The sequence below is a fragment of the Phodopus roborovskii genome, unplaced genomic scaffold, assembly GCF_943737965.1.
Source record: "Phodopus roborovskii unplaced genomic scaffold, PHOROB, whole genome shotgun sequence".
Taxonomy (NCBI): Eukaryota; Metazoa; Chordata; class Mammalia; order Rodentia; family Cricetidae; genus Phodopus; species Phodopus roborovskii.
The window spans coordinates 3766771-3788381 of NW_026126611.1; the positions used below are offsets into that span (position 1 = coordinate 3766771).

General features: G+C 46.7%; 1 pseudogene; it reads left to right on the forward strand.

The window, feature by feature from the left end:
* The first annotated feature begins 1757 nt into the window (after window positions 1-1757).
* LOC127237673 (chromatin target of PRMT1 protein-like) lies at window positions 1758-2432 on the forward strand (annotated as a pseudogene).
* The last annotated feature ends 19179 nt before the right edge of the window (window positions 2433-21611 follow it).

Genomic DNA, 21611 nt, shown 5'->3' on the forward strand with positions numbered 1-21611 from the left:
TGGCGCCTTCCCCCCCCCCCTTTCTCATAATTATACTCATGGTGGTTTTCTTTATGTAGCCTCCCCAAGCACCATGGGAAGAAGCCAAGCATGCAACCACACAGGGGCCCCTTCAGCATCTAATGAGAGGCAATCACCCAGAGCTGGAAGCACACAGCTAATTAATTATCATATGTGGCCAGGAATTCTCTGCAGCTAAAGAGAACTGAGATGCCGAGCATCACTCAGGCCATGGATGAGGGGAAGCTTTGTGCTGTTTGTCAAGTCTCAGGTCTCTAAGCACCTCATGGTGGCTGGGGGGGGGGAGGGAGAGACTACAAATAATGTGTGATTTCTCCCTGCAATGTCCATCCGACGGATCCACTGCCATTGATAGCAAGTGTGAGCCCATGCAGACCCCCCAAAACATTTAGGCAGCACAGTTAAGTCTTAGGTTTCTAATTTATTGTTAGTGGTGGAGGAGCCCTGTGTGGAGGAAGTCAGAGGACAGTTACTGGGAGAGAGTTCTCCCTTGTGACTTGGGAGGGGTGGGCTCAGGTTGTCAGGTTTGCTCAGCAAGCCCTTTCGCTGGCTGAGCCGGTCCCTTATCACATCTCTGGAAGAGAGGCTGGGGATGACTCAGAAAAGGAAGTGAGGGCTGAAGTCCAGGAGACTCGTAAATGGCCCTGCCACTCACCTGACACTCATCAGGCTGTGTTTCTACAGAACAGGCTAACTCATTTTTTCCATTCCTCCTTCTTCTGAGACAGCCTATGCCATCTGAGGATTTATGGGCAGACAATAGAAGAAACATTAGTTAGTTCATTAGTATTTGCACAGGGTCTTATGCATCCCAATCTGACCTTGAACTCTGTGTAGCTAAGAGTGAGCATGAACTTCCAGCCCTCCTGTCTCTACCTTCCATGTGTTGAAATGACAGGCAGGGGCCACCATGTCCAATTTTGGTGCTGCTGAGAATTATAACCAGGGTTTCATACACACTAAGCAAACACTTATGCCTACACACATCCGCAGTCCAAGAAATGTATTTTAAAAGCAGGGAAGGAGGTGCCATCTGAACACTGGGTCTAGAAAGGGTGGAGTATCTATGATTAGGCCAGGGCACCATCCATCACCGTGGGTCCATTCATGCACATGGTGTGGGAACAATGTCTCATCCTTGAACTAGCAGGTTGATAAGCAGACACTAGGACCGGCCTCACAGAGCCCTAGTGCAGGATAAACATCTGGAATCCAAAAATCCCAAACACTCCAAATTAGCAATTTTTAAGAACCAACTGGTGATGACAGGAAAAAAAAAAAATCACATATCTTGAAATCCTATTTCATGCCCAAAATTGTTAAAAAAAAATAAATCTCGTGAAAATTACTTTCAGGCCACATGCATAAGATACTTACGAAACAAAAATGAATTTCATATTTAGACTTGGGCCCCACTCCCAAGATACCACATCATAAACATCCAAATATTTCCAAATATAAAAATATTAAAAATCTAGGACACCAAAGTGGGAGTTGGCGGCGCCGGCTTTGGTGACACAGAATGAAAGGCAGGAAAGGGCAGGCCTGACGGGAGGGTAGACGGTTAGACACCCCAACCCACCAGTGAGCTTCGCATCATACGGTTTAAGCATCTAACCCAACCGCCCAGCTAGTTAACGGGAGCAGTCTCCTGTCAGCTCAGGCTCTGGCGGCCAGCCCACCCATCGCAGCCCCAGGAGAGCGCCTGCGTCCCCTTCGATTCTCAGGATATGAAGATGGCTGCGCAGTCAGCGCCGAAAGTTGTGCTAAAAAAGCACCACCAAGAGGTCTCTAAATGAGCATTTTACTAATATGCTAAAGAACAAACAGCCGATGCCAATGAAGATTCAGGTTTCCACGAAGCAGCAGCAGCAGCAGCTAGCCAGGGCCAGAAACAGAAGACTGGCCCAGCAGATGGAGAATAGACCCTCTGTCCAGGCAGCATTAAAACTTAAGCAGAGCTTAAAGCAGCGCCTGGGTAAGAGTAACATCCAGGCACGTTTAGACTGACACATAGGTACCCTGGCCAGGGGAGCGATTAGAGAAAGAGGTCTACCCATAACCCAGAGAGTTTTGCCTTTGCCCTTTGCCCTTTGCCCTTTGCCCTCTACCCCCACCCACCCCGCTCACCCACCCGGGAGGACTACCTACGTGGGGGATGTGCACCCAGGACTCTGCTTAGGGGCTGCATGTCACTCCAAGGTCGGGGTATGATAGGTCGGGGAAGAGGGGGTTTTAGAGGCAAAGGCTGAGGTCGTGGCTGGGAAAGAAGAGATATCCTCGCTTGCCCTGTATTGACCAAGGAGCAGCTGGACAACCAATCGGATGCATACATGTTGAAAACTAAAGGACACCAGGATGCTGAGTTGGAGGCTTGCATGGCACAGACAGATCCTGAAATCTATGATTGAATCCTGCCCGCCTGTTAGATTCTTGTTAAAGTCACCACGCCTACAAAATGAGGAAAAAATAACCTTGAGAAAACATAAGAAACCTGGCTGATGCTGGAAGGGACCTATCACAATAGGCCGTGGACTTAACTGCCACTAGTTGGTCCCGTCTACCTTTTGCTACTGTGTTACATGAACCCCTACTTCCCTTTGATTTGGTTGAGTGTGTTTTGTTGTTTATCCAGTCACCCAGACCTAGTGTTTGAACAGGAATGGGTTGGTCCTTGTGAGTGAACATTTTTCCGGCCTCTCCCTTACCTGTCATATACTCTGACATTTTAATATTTCCTCTGTTCATCTTTGTGATCCCAAAAACGTTTCCCCGAAGGAGCCTGTGTTGTCGTCGACAATGTGTGGTCTCTGGGATAGAGTTCTACATCTCCCTTAAAGACTTCCTGTTAGTAGCTAAAACTAAAGGTGTGTCTGCGCTGTTGATGGTGAAGGTAGTAAATTGGAAACCCTGGTATTGCTACCGGGCCAGGCATGGCTGGCTGGCTTACACATGGTAGCAACTTCGATTTGGTCAAAGTTGGTGCGGCCTACACTGATATTACATAAATGGTAGCTGACACGCTCAATCAGATGCGTGCAATTCCCACCCTGAGATAAGATTTTCTTAAGCTTTCCTTTTGGGTTTGTGTCATGCCCAAGAGGCTTGTGCACAGCCAGTATAGAAGAAGCCACTTGGTCCAGCACATGGGGCAGAAGGACCAAGCATGAGAGACTGCTTACAAACTAACTGCTGGGAGGGGCCATGTGCTGCTCATGCTGGAATGCAGGTACCCATGTTTGTCCGAACCAGTCTTGGTCTAATCCACGTAACTGACTTCATTTGACCCTCTTGGAGGTTTAAGTGCAACCATCCTTTGCCAGCTGTTCATTTTCAGTGGAATCCTGTATTTCTGTTTCATTATAACAAATTGTTTTCTCAACTTCAACCCAGGCTTTCTGTTTATTTTGGGGGTTCCTTAAAATACTGTGTAACAACAACAATACTAAAAATCTAAATTGTTCCAGTCTTGAGCATTCTGGATAAAGGATCTTCAACCTGTTGCTTCAGTTTTTGATGTAAAACATCCTCCACAGGCTAGCATGTTTGACCACTTGCTTCCCAGCTTCTGGAGCTGTTTTGGAAGGGTGTGGGACCTTTAGGAACCTGAGTTTTCCTGGAGGGATCAATCACTGAGGATGAACTTGAGGCTTGACAGCCCACACCCACTTTCTCTTTAGTCCATATCCTCTGCCTGTGGATACAATGTGGCAAGCACTCCAAGCCTTCTGTGGATACAATGTGGCAAGCACTCCAAGCTGCCTGTGGATACAATGGGGCAAGCACTCCAAGCCACCTGTGGATACAATGGGGCACTTCAAGCTCCTATGGCCAAGCCGTCTCTCCATGACAGACTGTGTTCCTTCAAACTGAGAGTCAAAACAACCCCTTCTTCCTGTAAGTTGCTTCCCATCAGACATTTGATCAGAGAAATAAGAAAAGTAGCTAAGAAAATGACCCATCCCAAAGACCTTGTCAAGTAGGTGGGGCTAGCTAGATGGGGAGCTCCAGGAATCTTCTTATCTCTTGTCTCTGCCACCCCGACACCAGGTTTATAAGTGTGTTGCTTGGCTTTTTTTTCTTTCTTTTTTTCTTTCTTTTCAGAAGTTCTAAGGTTCTGGGATCAAACTCCTTGGGTCCTACTATTAGCCTTGCTATCTCTGACAGAGCTATCTCCCCAGCCCAGCGATTTTATTCTCAATAGTGTGGACACTGCATACTATTTTCCCATAGTGGCTGCAATATTTTGCAATCCACCAACTGTGCACAAGGGATCCAGTTTCTTACTGCCCTCATCAAGATTGGTGTGTGGGGCTTTTGTTGGTTTTAGAGTCATCCTGCACCTCACATCAGATCAGCTATCCCATCCCTCAGATGCCTCCTCAGTTCTAAATACCAGGCTCAGGGTACTTTGTGGAGGGCAATGTGTTGAACATCTGTGTTAGACATCACAGGAGGACAGTGGTTCTCAACCCTCCTGATGCTATGATCCTTCAATACAGTTCCTCATAATTAATGTGGTGATCCTCAACCAAATATATATATGTGTGTGTGTGTGTGTGTGTACATACATGTACATATGTATATATACATATATATGTGTGTATATATGTATATATACATATATATATAAAATCACTACTTCATAAGTGTAATTTTGCTACTGTTATGAACTGTAATGTAAAATCTGATGTGCAGGATAATGTATATGTGGTCCCCAAAGGGGTCATGACACACTGGTTGAGAACCACTCCACTAGGTAAATGAGGTTGCACGTTCTGCCTAAAGGTAGGTCAGACTTGGAGAGAAAACTCAGGGCCCTCACCAAACAGACTGGCCTCAGCCTTCCTAGAGTCTAGTCAGGGTCTGGGGAGTAGGGAGAGGATCTGAGAGTGTGGGGAGGGATCAGTAGACATCAGGATGAGCACACAATCTAAATGTAAACACCTGGGGCTCTCCTGCTCCTCGGTAGACCTGAGTTGCCTCTGGCTTGGGCCTGATTATTTTGTGATTCAGTGAGGACTGATGTAGGGCCGGGTTTTCCGTTTGGCAGTTTCTCTCAGCTCACAAGAGCAACAAAACCACATCTGAGGAAGGAGCCACACATACTTTCCCAGCCGCTCTGTCCCTGGCAGGCCCTGGAGGTAGGGACAGGCTGCCTCTCTAATGTGACAGCTGCTGGAACCGTATCTCCTAGGACCATCACACGTCCTACCTATCAGCCTTGCTTGGCAGCCAGGGAGATAACATTTAGATAAAGCAGCCAGCAATCCCGATAACGAGCCCCTCAGATGTCAGGCAGGACAAAGGACGGCGTTGATGACTGCCTTTGTCCCACTTCTCTTTCTGCAGCTTCCCTGGCCTTTCTCCCCTCACACGGCAAAGCCACAGGCCAGCGGGATACGCCCGTGGAAAAAGCCACTGTGCCCGGACACACATCGTGCTGTTGACTAAATGGAATTTCTCTTTGTTTCTCCGGGGTCCTCGTCCTTCAGGACTCCCAGAAGGGCCAGGCTAAACTATCCCCCTGGGGACCATCAGCTGACACTTGCAGGAGGAAGATGCTATGCAGGGAGATGAACCAGGGAGGAGAGGACTTAAGCTGGACCACAGCCTGAGATGTGCTGTGTTAGGACACTGCCCTTCCTCCTCTGAGCAAAATCGTCTGCCTGTGCAAGCATGGCAAAGGTCCCTCGGATTGGATGCGAAAGGCTGCAGAGAGAGAGAGAGAGAGAGAGAGAGAGACAGAGGGGTGAGGCTGACCAACAGCAGAGACCCTTGAACTCATGGCCTCTTCCACTACTGGGCTTGGGAAAGCTCCCTCAGACTGCCCCTTTAGTTATCTGAAGACAGCAATTATGACATGACCACAGGTGCTTAAGAGTCCTCTGTGAGCATCCACGCAGCAAGCTCTGTGGTGATGCTGTTTTGCATTGAATTTCAAATTTCTCCCCCCCCCCCAGGCAACTCTTCATACAGTAGAGAGGTCAAAGTCTCTCCAGGTTTTACTTGTGGCAATGGCTGCCTCCCTTACTGAATGATTGCTTGTTCACCCCTGGTTTGTCTTGGCTGTCTACCATGGCATATTTTCTAGCATTGCTGGAGCTTCCAGGGAGGAAAAATAAACGATAATATGCTTTATTATCTTCCATTAATAGCTACTGGTAAACAATACAACATCATCTCTATTCTGGTCCAGTATGCCTAAAATAGTTACTCTGGAGCAAAGGCAAGACCAGGCATCAGAAAATCTGCTTCAGAAGATTTCTATATTAAGAAATACTTTTAAAAAGAAAAGTGTATGGAAGGAAATAAATCTGGATATAAAGGGCTTTAGCATTTTAATAACAATGACTCGCAGCAAAGATACTAAATTTGAATATGTAGAACACTGACCACGCCCTCCCTGCCCACATCAAAGTATCCAAATTGTATGAATGTATGAGATGCTCCCAGACAAGGAGAAGCTACAAGCACAGGAGGAACTAAGTTTGGTAGTCAGCTGGCTTTGCGGTAGGGAGATTAATCTTGGTTATTCAGAAATGTTAACTTGAATATGGAACCCTCAGAGTGAACCGGATAAGAGAATGTGCTAAATCCATGGTAGACCTGATCATGGGAGGGTTGGACCTGCTGAGGCTGGCCTTGTAGATGCAAGAGCAGAGCCAAGAAGAGAGATGGCCTCCAAATGAAGGCTGGAGAAGGCATGGCAGCAGATTGTCCCCTGGAGCCTGCCTGCAGAAGGGGCCTCAAGTTCTTGACAATACCGAGGCCAAAGAACTAAAGGCATGCGTGGAACTGCAGTGTACTATTAGCCAGAATGACCCAGCATTGTTCAGAGCTCTAAATTCTACAGATGAAATCAAAACCCTGGTGAGCATATCCCTAAGTTTTTGAAAAGCCATGTCAACGGTCGCCACCATACAATATTCGAGGTTTTTCTAGATGAGGCTATGGGATTGCTCGGCATGCAACATTCACAGTGAATTCCTCTGAGCAAATTTGACATTTATAATGAACTGGGAACAGTCTCTCCCTAATGACACAATGTCAGTACATGTCACAGAGATCAGAAGTGGCGTCTGTAACAGCAATGCTATCTACAGTGTGAAGACCCACACACACTGTTTCCCACTGAGTCCCAGTTCAGAGAGCTGCCATAGATGGCCAGCTAACAGAGGCTGTGAAAGGTTGAGCCCTCACAGTTTGCCCATTCAGTGGGGACAAGACAGGCTCTCCAAGAAGGTTATCTTCCAAGCCAGCAAAGAGGGCTCAGGGGGTAAGCATTTGCCTCCAAGCCTAGCAATCTGAGTTCAATTCCTGGAACTTACATTGTGGAAAGGGAGATCAGATTATCACAAACTGCCATTTGACCTTCACAAGCGTCCGTATGTTTGTGCATACACAAATATTCATACTTGCGCACATATACGCACACATACACAGTTAACTAACCAGTTAATTTCAGAGAATGGATACTCTTCAATATCCTTCAGGAAAAAAGAAAAAAAAAGACATCAGGTCCATATTGTGAGACTATCCAGACCCTTTAAAGAAAACAAAGCATAAGGTAATCTGTGGTGACAGAAACATCCAGACGCCCAACACAGATGTGTTCCTTCCCTCGGATGTTTCTAGGAAGTGAATGTCTGAGCAGGAGCCTCGTTTCCTTTGACAAGGGCATTGTACCATGTCTTAAAAAGGGAGATTCACAAGGGTCTTTTCAGGACAAAATCAAGGTGCTAACATATTTTCCCTTCAGTGAGCATGGAAGGCACACCCAGAAAACAGTGAAATCAAAATAAGACCGTGTTTTAGATCCCCATCACCACACAGAAGACCCCCTACTGCATGCACGGGGTGTTTTGTTATTCTGATGGTCTGGAGCCAATGGAATATTAGGATTTGTCTGTTATTGTCAGTAGCCTGATGCTAACTCAAGCAGGGCTCGGAGAGCTTGCAGCTTTGAGTGTGGGGCTCTGACTGTAGCATTCCTCGGTACTGGGTGACACAAACTGGAAGTCATTTACAGGCACGCTGGGGAGCAGTTAAAAAAGAAAAGCAAAGCAAAGCAAAGAAAAGAAAAGAAAACCTTCCTAATGGAGCCTCACCGGGACTTTTGGAGACATTGTTGAGGTCATTGGCAAGTGTCAGGGCTACAAGATGTGGGACTAAATCAAGTGATGGGGATGTCTTCTGTACATGTGTTTCTCTTATTGGTTGATGAGACAGGAAAATAGGTGGGCCTAGGAGGTGAGGAGGATTCTGGGAGGTGTAGGCAGAGAGCAGTCGAGATGTAGGAAGCCAGAGGAGTAAGAGGTCCCTAGACCTTTCTCCTGTAAGATGAGACCACAAGGAAATACTTAGATTAATAGAAATGGGTTAGTAATTAAGACAGAGCTAGCCAATAATAAGCCCTAGCCAGCGGCCAACGCTATTATAATTAATATAAGTCTTGTGTGTTTATTTGTGGTTTCTGAGGCAACTGTGGAACCAGGTGGGAATATGGCAACAATCAAGGGTACTCCACTGTCTCAGACGCAGAACAATTCAAGGACCAGTACCGGAGGATTCCTCTGACCTCTGCGTATGAACTGTACCCTATGCATGCCTGTATGCACACAAACACATAAGGCGAGGGGCGGGGTAGGGGGTGTGCAAGCAAAATGATCTCACCATAAAAAATGTTTAAAGTATAGATAAATGAAATGCAACCTGGATGCAGGGGAAAGAAAGGCAGTTTCTAAGAATGTCACTCCAAAGGCATTTGCTATGCTAGGAATTCATAGTTTCCCTGTGGTCTGTATGCAAAATACAGCGCTAATATTTTTTAATATTTTATTTATTCTTCTCTCATACATTACATCCTGACCACAGTCCCCCCTCCCTCCCAGCTCCCCCTACCTCCGCTCACCCCAAGATCTAGTCCTCTTCCATTTCCCTTCAGAATAGAGCAATAGAGCTGGCCTTCCAGGGATATCAATCAAACACCGAATAACAAGTTACAGTAAGGGTAGTCACAAAGCCTCATGGCAAGGCTGGATGAGGCAACCCAGTAGGAGGACAGGGTCCCAACAATAGGCAACGGAGTCAGAGACACCCCCACTGTCACTGTTAGGAAAATCCCACAAGAACACCAAACTATACAACCACAACGTATATTCATTGGACCTAGCTCAGACCCATGCAGGCTCTGTGAGACCCTGTGAGCCCTGGTTAGTTGATGTTCTTATGATGCTCTTGATGCTTCTGCCCCCTACAATCCTTCCTCTACCTCTCCCATGGTGTCCCCCAAGTTGTGCCTAATGTTTGGTTGTGGGCATCTGCATCTGTCAGTTGCTGGTGGAAGCTCTCTGATGACACTTAGGCTAGGCATTCAGCTATGCATACAGCAGACATATCATTGACTTTTTCCCCCCAATCTTATTTGGTTCTATTCTAGATCTCCACAACATCAAGTTCTTGGCACTGTCCCGGGAAGACACCACAACCCTAAATAAACAACAGCAACCAAAAAAGATACAATTGGTTTTTGTGAGTTAAAATGCCACAATGTATAACATTTGAACATACATAGGACGCAAGAATGTGACCTATATACAATGGGACCAAACCTTCATCTTAAGAAATAGTACTTTCCCAATGTGGCAAAGTCATCACCTTGCTTCCAAACCACCTTCTACATTTTCTTATCATTTACATATTGTTAGAGAACATCACCACGAGAGAACCCTAGAGCCACAAACAAAACCATAAACAGTACTGGTTGTCAGCGATCTCAGGTTCTCCAGGCCTCAGCCCAACCCTCAGGGTCCAGCCTCATGCAAGCTTCTCTCAGATCACTAAAAAAAGGAGAGTCTTCCAACCCACAATTTCTAGGTTTTAGGGATTGTGGTGGTTTGAAGGAGAAGGGCCCCATAGGCTCATATGTTTAAATGTTTGATCCCTAGTTGATGGGACTCTCCCTCTCTCTCTCCCTCTCTCTCTCTCTCTCTCTCTCTCTCTCCCTCCCTCCTTTCTATCTATGCCCCCTGCCTGTGGATCAATATGTAAAGCTACTTCTCCCACACCATTCCTGCCTACATGCTACTATGACTCCCACCATGGTGGTTATGCGCTCACCCTCTGGAACTGTAAGCCAGTTGCTGGCTACACGGTTTCTTTTATAAGTGGCCTCGGTCATGATGCCTCCTCACATCACTAGAAGAGTGGGTAGGGAAGGGTTATGTATCCCATCAGACTTTGAAAAGAACTTTTTTTTTTTTTTTAAAGGGAGAATACCTTATTCTTTTCAGTAGCACTCTATCAATCCGTGTGTTTTCATCTCAAGAATAAGAGGGAGAACCTTTACATTTCCGCCTGGACCACACCTATGGCCCTGGACACATGGACGTTGTATTCCACCTTCAGGTTCTACCTGCTTCCTGCAATCTGCTGTCTGTGATATTTGCACATGGTACTCATGATTGTCTTTCCTCAGTACAAGCAAGCAACAGTCTGGTAAACAGGCATCATTCTCTTTATCCGCTGGGCATACAGACATAACCATATATCCCCGTCATTCCAGCAAGAGACTTGGATTGCCCTCGGCGTAGAACAGGAGTCACAGAAGAATAAGTTAAGCTGGGGGGGGGGGTTTGACATTAATAACTATACCCCACCATCAGGAGAGAGCTGAGACAGGAAAAAGACAAGCGTTATTCACATCAGTCTTCTCGCTGGGTGGAAGTATTGAAGCCGCTCCACACAAAGAAAACGTGTAATTAGCGTTCGGTGTGGTGGTTTCCCTAAGGAATCTGCCATGAGCTGATAAAGCCCACACTGACATGGCTTCTCCCTGCAAATCTGCTTCAAGGGGCTTAATATTGGATCTTAAGGGCATGATCTAGACATGACGTATCTCTGAATTCCATGTAGGTGTGTCCCCAGGAGCAAGGACTTCCTCCCCAGATGTGTGGGGCTGGGCTGTCTTTATTTCCACTTCTGGGCCTCCATGTCCTCAGTGAACATAGGGGGACTCTGCACCTCCAACAGCCCAGTTCTCAAGCTCCTCCAAGTGGGGACTGTGTCACTGTGACACCTCAGTCTTTAACTCTCTGGGACTCTCTGGAAGGACAGAGCGATGTTTAGCAAGGATATTTGAGGGAGGCCAAAATCTGCTGGCGAGAGGTAGGGTATGAAAGGCCCAGCTGCAGAGCTCAACCCTGTCCCCCTGGGTGTGAACACTGCATGCCGTGGATGTCTTTCAATTGATTATATTCTGCATCCATTAATTATCTTGGTGCTAAATGGAACATCCTTGGGCAGCATGAAAGAGATAAGCTTCATCTTAATAGAGTATGTGTGCACTATAAGATATTAAAATGGTTTGGAAAACTCTTAGATTTGTTTGAAATAGGAACAGACTGTATTGAATTCCACATCAGACTTGTCTAAAAGCTAGTAGAGGATTTATGCAGGTCATTTACCTCGATTAAATAGTCATTGTCTTACCTAGACGATAGGGTTAATGATATAATCGCCATGCTTACTTCACAGACTCACAGGAATTAAATAAAATAATTTATGCAAGATATTTCTCAAATCTGGAATGCATTACTTTGTTATTGACTGTTAGAGAATGCCAATCAATGTGATCCCTGTTCACGTCTCTCTCTTCTCGCCACCAAAGGATGGGTGTCGAGGAAGAAATAGTATACAGAGATGCCTAGCTAACTGCAGCGTATGCTGTAGGTTCCCGACACAATTCATCCCGTTCCTCCTTTCTGTCCTCAAACACTGTCAAGTTCAATGTTGCTGCTGGGAGCTCCAAGCATCTTGCTAGGTCCCTAGCAAGAAGGCCTGAGGGGGGTGGGATGGAAACAGAGAACACAGCATCTGCTTTAATTGATTTCCTTCAGGCCAGTCTCAAGGAGCTGGGGTAGAAGAGTCCATTTAGCTGACTGGAAAGGCTCTGCTTTTGACCTCAGAGAATGGAAGGTCTGTGAACTCATCTGGGTTTCTCAGTCTTTGGCCAGGAAGGAAAATTTCTCGCTGATTTCTCATGCCTTCAAAATGAATTAGTTTCCTAAATGGAAAATTGAAGTAATTAGGCTATAGATTGAGTGACATTTACAAAGGTGAAAAGCTGGGAATCTTACTGCCTTTATTAAACACTTATTAGGTATATTAAGCAATGCAGAGTAATTACTTTTATTCTCCCAAATGTGATTATTCTTTTCAGGCCAAGACAAGCTCAGTCTCACAGGATCCAGTAGACCATGACGGCGCAATTCCGAAAGTGCCAGCTCACGCCACTGCTCTGTAGCTCCTCCCAGCGACACTTGGGCTGGAGGAGCAGGTGATGGGGGACATTGTCTCACACAGGCCACATAAGAGCTTGGTTGGGTCTCGCGGTGATGTCCAGTTATGGGCACCCACATATATGTGTCCTTCTGCCCATATTTCTTTTCAGTGAACCAACTTGTCCAATAAGGAAGTCAGCTCACTGACTCGGAGCCTACTGAATACCATTTCTTCCTCTAAGGGTCTCTGAGCCTACAACTGCGCCTTAGTCGGCGTTTTACAACTCAAACGAAAGGCCTGGACTAACCAGCCTAAAGAGAAGAAAAGTTTGCTGGGGCTTATCATTGTAGAGGTTTAAGTTCCCGGATGATTAACTCTGCTCCTTCGGACAATGGGGTTAGCTGGGTACAGCGAGGGTACACACTGTGGTATGAGCATATTACAGAGAAAACCCTGCACCTCGAAGCAGCCGGAAGAGAAAGGAAGGGGTGGAATGTCCGGGGTACTGCCCCATGACCTACTTTCCTCTAATTAGGCCCCACCTCTTAAAGCCCCCACCATCACTGCAGAACAGATTCATACCATTTGGGGGACATTTCGGAACCGAACTCTTGCAAGCAGTAAGGATATCGCGGATGCAGCAACTCGCCTTTGTGAGCTTGCATTCCAGAAGGGAAACAGGAAAGCAAACAAAATAATCAAGATACGTCAGTAAGGCCACAGGCCATTGCTATGACAGAAAGAGATAATTATCCGCAGAGGCGCTGCTTTCATATCCACATTTGGGGGTGAGGGAGTCTGCCAAGCAGCTGCTGGACAAGAACACTTCAGACCAAGGAACTGACAGGTACAAACGCCTGGGGCAGCGCAGACTTCCTCAGGATCATCAAACAGGAGAGGTCCAAGGGACTGCATGGAACTTGGTCAGAGAGTCCTGAGAGAAGACTGATGGGCAGTCATGCTAAGGACTCGCCGGCCTGTCTGAGCAGGGCAGAAAACAATGGAGATGCTCTAAACAGGGAAGTAGACACCCAAAACACAGATATCAGGGAAATCCTGCACAGAGATTGGAGAAATTATTCACCTCTGTTATGAACCTAATTAGCCCCTGTCTCTGTCTCCTAAGAGACAAGACAACACTTTGGCCTTAACTGTAGGCTTTTGAGGTCTACGAGGCATGATGGGAAGAGCACCTGCCACGGGATCCACCTTTGAAGTTGTGACTATGTGCTGAGACCCAAGCGTCCATGACGCTGACTCAAAGCTTGGGCCACCGAGTGTTTCCATGCCTCGATTTCTGTACGTGAAAAGATGAGTTACTGTAAAATTATAGGAGTGGAAGAGCTTAAAGTGTCGGCTATGAACTCAGTACTCATCAAATGCCACCTTGTTTAGTTTCTACACGTGTGCGTATGTGACCCTCACCTCCAACTCTGCATCCGTGCGCTGGCTCCTGGGCTCCCATAGCACAGCTCCCCCATCCTGTTCTACCACACTGCTGAAGAACCCAAGGCTCTGCCTGTGACTCCTGACTTTCAATGGCTGTCACCAGATCATGGTAGGACATTACACAAAATCTCCAGGTATTTCCACCAGTGGTATGGGGATGATGTCATGGTCATGAGCTTTTAATGGGTAGAGGACAGAAATATGAACACATTGAATACATATCATACAGTTGCTGCAGAGCCTTGTCTGAGAATTTTCTGTCCCCCCCAAAGCTAAATATGCAGAAGTTGAGACACTCTGCTCCACCCTGAGGAGCTCGTGAAGCTCTGGCTTTCACGCCATCGAGGCCTCTGTTGGCAATTCTAGCCCAGCTCCCAACACACAGAGGTTACATCACTGTGTGAGTGGGTGATTGCTAATCCAGTGTCTTTCAAGGAAGTTTCACCATGCCACACCCACTGAAACTCTGTAGTAACATCTAGGAAGTCGAGCACCAATGAAAAGTTTCCTCCAGTCACGACCCTTAAAACTCCTCGTGTGGTTTAAGGACCATAAGATAGACTCCGCTGTTATAATGTCTCATAATTATTTTCAGAGATAATGTTATGAGCGAAATGCAACATATTTTAACCAAATCCCTCACAGACCTAGCACCTGTTGATTAAGCTAAGATGGCTAGCCACCACGCCCCCCATCTTAGCCACCACACCCCCCAAAAGTCCTTGCCTTCCTGGTGCTTGGATGTCAAGCACATGCCAGCACACTAAGCCGTGAGTTCTGGGCATTCAGCAATCAATTTACCAGCTGAGCCGTCTCCCCAGCCACGACCCTGCCCTGTTCTCTTAGCTTATCCAGAACCATCAACATTCCCTCCCTCTGGGGAAATGTGTTAGCACCGTGCAAAGAGAAAATAAGGTGTCTGAAAGAACCCGGAAACTAATGAGCCTCATGAGGCTGGAACACACAGGAATCAATACAGTGTGAATAAAGCCAACCATCTGAAAGGAAACCAGATGCAAGGCAGGTTCCTATTGAGCAGGCAGAGAGGCCCCATACCAGCTCAGCCAACCCTGTCAGTGAAGCTAGGTCTGACTTCAAGAAAATATGCTTGAATTTGAATCTGCCTTGTGTGTGTGTGTGTGTGTGTGTGTGTGTGTGTGCATGCATGTGTGTGTGTGTGCATGCATGTGTGTGCATACACATATGTGCACCTGCACAGGGAAGCCAGAGGACAAGTAAGAGCTGTCCACGTTGTTTTTGAGGCGGGGTCTTTTGTTGACCTGCAGCTTGCAGAGTACAGCTGACTGTCTGGCCAGCATGTTTCCACCTTCCTCAGGGCCACAGCACTGATATCCTAAGGGCACACCACACCTGCTCATCCTGAGGTATCTGGGGACGAACTCACACCCTTGTGGTTGTGCAGCAGGCACTTCCCTGAGAGGCCTCTCTCCAGCCCACGGTTCAATCTTGAATAGTAGAGCTATAGACTGCACTGTTCAAGCAGCACAGGTGGGTGCGCTCACACGTCTGGATGCTGGCAGGTCCCTGAGGACGATCCCTACCTGTCCACACCGGCAGCTTTGGAACTCTTCACAGGGTTGAGTGAAATGAAGAAATACTCTCGTCTCTTCATCTTCCCCATCCCACTGGGGAGGCTCTGTCCTCGGGACCTCATCTAAACCTAGTGACCTTCAGAAGCCACGCTCCTCCAAATGCTACCTCACCCCGCACGCTCACACGCGCGTGCATGCGCACGCGCACACATACACACACCACACACACACACATATATATACATACACACCACACACACATATATACATATACACCACACACACACACACATACACACCACATATACACACACACACATATATACATACACACCACACAGACTCAAACACACACACACACACACACACATATATATATATATACTAACCAGAGGCAGGCTTCATGATGTGTAGAAAGCACAAACATCTCTGTCAACCTTTCCTATCACCTTCTGGATCAGTGGTTCTCAACCTTCCTAATGCTGTGACCCCTTAACACAGTCCATGTTGTGGTGACACCCCCAATCATAAAATTATTTTCAGTGCTACTTGGTAACTGTAGTTTTGCTACCGTTGTGAACTGTAACGTAAATATCTGTTTTCAGATGGTCGGAGGAGACCCCTGTGAAAGGGCTGACTCCCAAAGGGGTCGAGACCCACAGCTTGAGAACCACTATTCTGGAAGCTTCTATATTGTGGCTTTTAACTGGTTAAATGTGTCTGCCCAGCCCCTTCCCAGCCTCTTTCACCCATAGCTCTTCCTTGCCTGGCCTGGGTCTCCTTCTCTATCAAATCACGACAACAGCATCCACTTTCCCCTGAGCAGTTGCTGTGTGTGTGTGGGGGGGGGGGGGTTGGCACATGGCAGTCATCAGTCAATGTCAATTTCCCGTCTCTGTTTGGATGCTGCCTTTTACCTCTGCCTAAGGAACAGTGCCATTTTCTTAGTGCCGTTAATCTTAACTAACTCTTAGGGAGAAAGTCCTTTGATTGAACAAATTTATATCAATGTGTTCCTGGTGAATATCAGTCATTAATTCTCCAAAAGGCATCTGGTGTGTTTTTTATGGTTTATTGGTATCCTAAAATGATTCAGCAGTTTATAAGTTTGTGCATTTCCAACATTTCAACAGAATAAAGTAGATTTCGTGTCGATGAGAAACCAGCCTCTCCAGGAGCCAGCTGCTCCCAAGTCTTTGCATTTCTCAGCCCCTCCCCTTACTCCACGTTACCCTAGTCTATCCTGGCCTCTAAACACACCCCTGTCACCATACCCCATGCAGGCAAACTAGGACATCAATGGACTCAGGGCCTGTGCTCTACCAGGTCTCTTTCACACATCTGCAGTGGCCTGAAGTGACCATGAGTGGGACCACACTCTTGTGCAATGTGTCAGCAAGGAGACAGGCCACCACAGCTACCCTGAACATATGAAGGCTCCCCCTGCTTCTCCATGCACACCACCACATGGTCAGGGGCTACCTTGAGCAGTCTCCTGTGAATGCATCTTTACGATTTTGAAAATTGCATTTGTTTCTTTACGGGAGGAGGACAGCATGTGTGGAGGTCAGAGGACAACTTGTAGGAACTGATTGTCTCCTTACACAGTGTCCGTTCCAGGAACTGAACTCTCCGGTCCTCGGCCTTGACGAAAAGCACCGTTGCCTATTAAGCCATCTTGCTAGCCCTTAGACACACCTTAATATCCTTATGCACTAGCTTGTCTATCATCTTCAGATTAATGCTTTTCCTAAACCACACAAGAATAAAGAGTGAAATTGCTATTTTTAGGACGTAGTTCTAATAAATCAGGCGGGTAAGAGACCCAACACCTGTTTGCAGTTCAGTGCTTCTGACGGTCCAGGCTGTCACTGCCTGTCAGTCATGGGCCACAGAGCCTCCACCAACCACTCCCCAACCTGTCCTAGGAGACTGTGGCTGTTACTCCCTCCACAGTATGGGGAAGACTCAACCACCAGGCCAGGCAGGGCTGTCTCTCCTCTCTGCTCCTTGGAAGCATGGGCTGTAAGGGAACACCAGGAGGCGTGGAGGAGCACGGAAATCAATCCCACACACCCCCGTGGATCCCTAGGAAACCTCTACACACCCCCGACTCAGCGAAAACGGATTTATTGCTGGCAGCTTACTAGCAGATCAAATTATATTATTTCTGAGTAGAACAGAGGAAATCAGGCAGAGATGGGGTTTGGAGAGCCTGCACCCTATTTCTAATCTACTCTCCGCTGCCTTCTCCGAGGCCTGCATGGAGGACCGGGTGCCCCGGGGACCCTGACACTAAAGTTCATGTGGGTAAGTCAAAAACCCGAAGGGGTGTTGGCGATGTAACATTTCATAAGAAGATTTCGGGGAGGCATTGGACAATGCCAAGGGTTGCATTCTGGCTCAGGTGCTAATCAAACTGTCCTCTCCCTGGGAGTCCTTGTGCGTAGTGCTGGTCCCCACAGGGCCTGCCACTTTCTGCCCACAGCGATCCCTCTGAGACCACACAGGCAGGCAGGCAGGCCTGTCACTTCAGAGGGTGAGCAGACACCCTGCAGTAATGTCACCAACCACAGCAGCTCGGCCATGACAGGGACCAGCAAGCTGATGTGACAGCCGCCCCCCCCCCCCACCACACACACACACACAGCAGAGACCTGCAGATTCCTCAGGCAGGGGAAGAACAGGGCCAGAGGATTGCTTCCACCTCTGCTGAAGGGGGGTGGGGCTGGGAAGAAGGTGTGGTCCTTCTGGTTTAATCAGTTACAACCACATATCCTCAGCTCTAACCCACAGAGACAATAGAAGAAACACACACACACACACACACACACACACCACACAAATAAATAAACCATAAAAAAAGAAAGAAAGTTAAAGCAAAAAGTATTTTCACTAACGGAGTAGGGGGTGGGGAATGAAAATTCCCATAACTCAGGCAAATGTAGGCACTTTGGACAGCAAATTTAGCACAGCACTGACTGATTTAGAGATTGTTACAGGCTGGGGGTGCAGACAGTAAAAGGGAATGGGAAGCATGCTGTGGGCTTCAACCCTCCCCAGGGGGTTCACCTTGACCATCAGAGTTCAGCTTCTCCAGCCCACCCTGTCCAGGAAGCCACCGCCATATTGACTCTCCTTGTTCTGAGGGTTACGGTTCATGGACAGTGACTGGATTCTGGCATGTGGGAAGCCACTGTTGGACTACCCAGCCTTCAGTCACGTTTCTATGCCAATCAAACAAACCACCTTTAAAAACAAAATATATTCTACGAATCCCCTAATGCACTGTTAAATATAAAGCAGTCAGCCCTAAAACATATACACATAAACTACAAAAATGGACAAAGCAACAGACTGAATATATGCACAAATATGGACAAAGCGGACCGAGTATGTGCACAAATATATATATGATACATATATATCATAATAATCAAAGAAAAAATGGCTATCAATCTGAGGTGGGAGAACATGAAAGGGTTAGAGAGAGCGGCTTTGGGAGGGGCTGGAGGGGGGAAGAGAAGGGGGAAGGGGATGTAATTATCTTTTGATTAAACTGTATAAAAATTTTAAATGATAAACTTACAGCAAAACCATGTGTCCTATAATACATACTGCACACACTGTACTGTATGTATGTATGTATGTATGTATGTATATGAGTGTTTGGCTTATGTATATACAGTATATATATACATAATAATGAAAACATACAATATGTACATAATACAATATATATGTATGTATATACAACACAGTCTATTGGTTCCAGCCTTTTAGAGAATCCTGCCTAATAATTATCAAAATGTTCATTAGTAAATGAAACAAACCATTAGGGGTTTGCTGTGTATAAATGTGCGAGGGGACCAAAGGCTCAGAAAGGCTCCTGTCAGAACACACTTACAGCTGTCTTTGGAGTGAACGACTGGGAAGCCCTTCCTTTCATTGTGGTCAACTTTTGTGGTTTTTATTTTTATGTTTTTTGTTGTTGTTGGTTTTTTTTGTTTTGTTTTGTTTTTATAAGAATCATACTCCCCCAAGCTTAGCATTAAAAGCTGAGCCAGGCCTGATGAGTCAGGAAGATTGCAAGTTCAAAGCCTGCCTAGACAACAGAGTGAGTTCAAGGCCAGGCTACTTAGTAAGACCCTGTCTCATCTTTTAAAATTGATGGTTCTGCTTTTTGGTTGGGCTGGGCTGGGCTGGGCTGGGCTGGGCTGGGCTGGGCTGGGCTGGGCTGGGCTGGGCTGGGCTGGACTGGGTTGGGTTGGATTGGGTTGGGTGAGTTGGGTGGGTGGGTTGGGCTGGGCTGGGCTGGGCTGGGCATTAGGGTTGGGTTGGGTTGGGTTGGGTTGGTAACCCATGGTGTTTTAGCTGGTGTCCAGCAGGATCATTCACAACAGCAAAGGGGTTTGATGAGCTAGGGAAAAGGGCCAGCAGACGTGAGAGGGGACAAGTTGGGTGTACATGAAAAATATTACATACATACAACTGTGAAAATGTCACAGTGAAACCATAATTGTGATAACTAATATGCATGAGCAAAAGTAAATTAAATGAAAAGGGTGTGGGCTGGGGCCATGGCTTAGTGCTTAAGAATCTAGGTTCAATTCCCAGCACCTCCATGACAGTTCATAACTATCAATAATTCTAGCTCTAGGAGATATCTGACTCCCTTTTCTGGCACCCATGGGCACTGCACACACACACACACACACACACACACACACACACACAGTGCACAGATACATATTCAGGCAAAACATTCATATACATAAAATAAAATTAAAAAATTTAAAGTATTGCAGATCATAGTTCAATGGTAGAGTTCTTACCTAGCATGTGTGAAGCCCCAGGTTCAACTCCTAGTAATGTAACATATTAATAATAATAACAAATAGGAAAAATTTAAAGTTAAACAACAAATGCAGAAATTTAGAAAAAAAATACAGACTATTGAACACGCAAGTTCTCAGTGCTTCTAGGGTGTTGGAAAACAGCCACTTGCCAGTCGATGGAAACTCTCTGGAAGGCAACCTTTGTGACATGTGTTATTTCTTAGATGTGTCTATGCCCCTAGGTACACCAAAACCACATACATCTAAGGAACAATCACACAAGAGAGTATCATTCTCACAGGGCTTACAACACTCAGGTTTTAACAATATATTATTGGAGTGGGGGGGGCAGCCCAGTAGCAGAATGCCAACTTAGCATGTGCTCTAATTCCTAGCACCACACTCACAACAAAGAAAAAAATGCCAATTCCTTCCCTGCACAAATCCTATTTTACAGAGAAGTAAGTGTATGTGCGCCTACCAAAAATAACACTTCTCCAGATGCTGGGATGATCTCCTGGTGCCTGAGCATACAGGCCTGTGTTCTGGCAGCATCTATGAGGATTTCGGGATGTGAGCTATGGACCATCTGACGCCGACTGCACTGCAGACTTACAAATCACACGTACACTCACTGTGGAACCATAGGACATATGTCTGCCAAAACAGCTTCCATGCCTACCGCGCCCCTAAGCCCCTAAGCAAGTCTGGCTCCAGGAAAAGTGGATCAAGCTGTGGTAAGTAAGAAATGCCCACCTCCTCTCAAAGCAAGACAACTGCTCAGGGCCTGGCTGGCCTCTCGGGCTGCAGTGTTACAGAAGCATGCAACCTGAGCTTAGAACTCTTCCTCCTGGGTCAGATTCTGGCGCTGCACGCTCGGGTCTCTGTTGTGTGATGTTCTACTCCTTTGACTCTTTGGACTCTTTGGGGGTGCCCGCCACCCAGCTCCCAAATAAACCACTCGTGGAGGCTTATTCTTAGTTATGAATGCTGGCCTTGGCTTGGTTCATCTCTAGCCAGCGTTTCTCAAATTATCCTGCCTAGCTTTTGCCTCTGGGCTTTTACCCTTCCTCTATTTCTGTATATCTTCCTTTTCTTATTCCTACTCCGTGTCTGGCTGTGTAGCTGGGTGGAGGGATGGCTGACCCCTGATGTCCTCCTCCGTTTGTCCTTTTTACTCCTTCTACGCATCCTCTCTGCCTGCCAGCCCTGCCTGTCCTTGCCCCTGCCTCGCTATTGGCCGTTCAGCTCTTTATCAGGTGTTTTAGACAGGCAAAGAATCACAGCTTCACAGAGTTAAACACATGCAGCATAAACAAAAGCATGACATCTTTACATCATCAAACAAATGTTCTAGAGCATAAACAAAAGCCACACACCTTAAAATGATATTCTACCTGATCAGCCCAGCCAGTATACCACCCACACCCACAGTCTAGGCTGGCACAGTGGTTGGGCTACACGA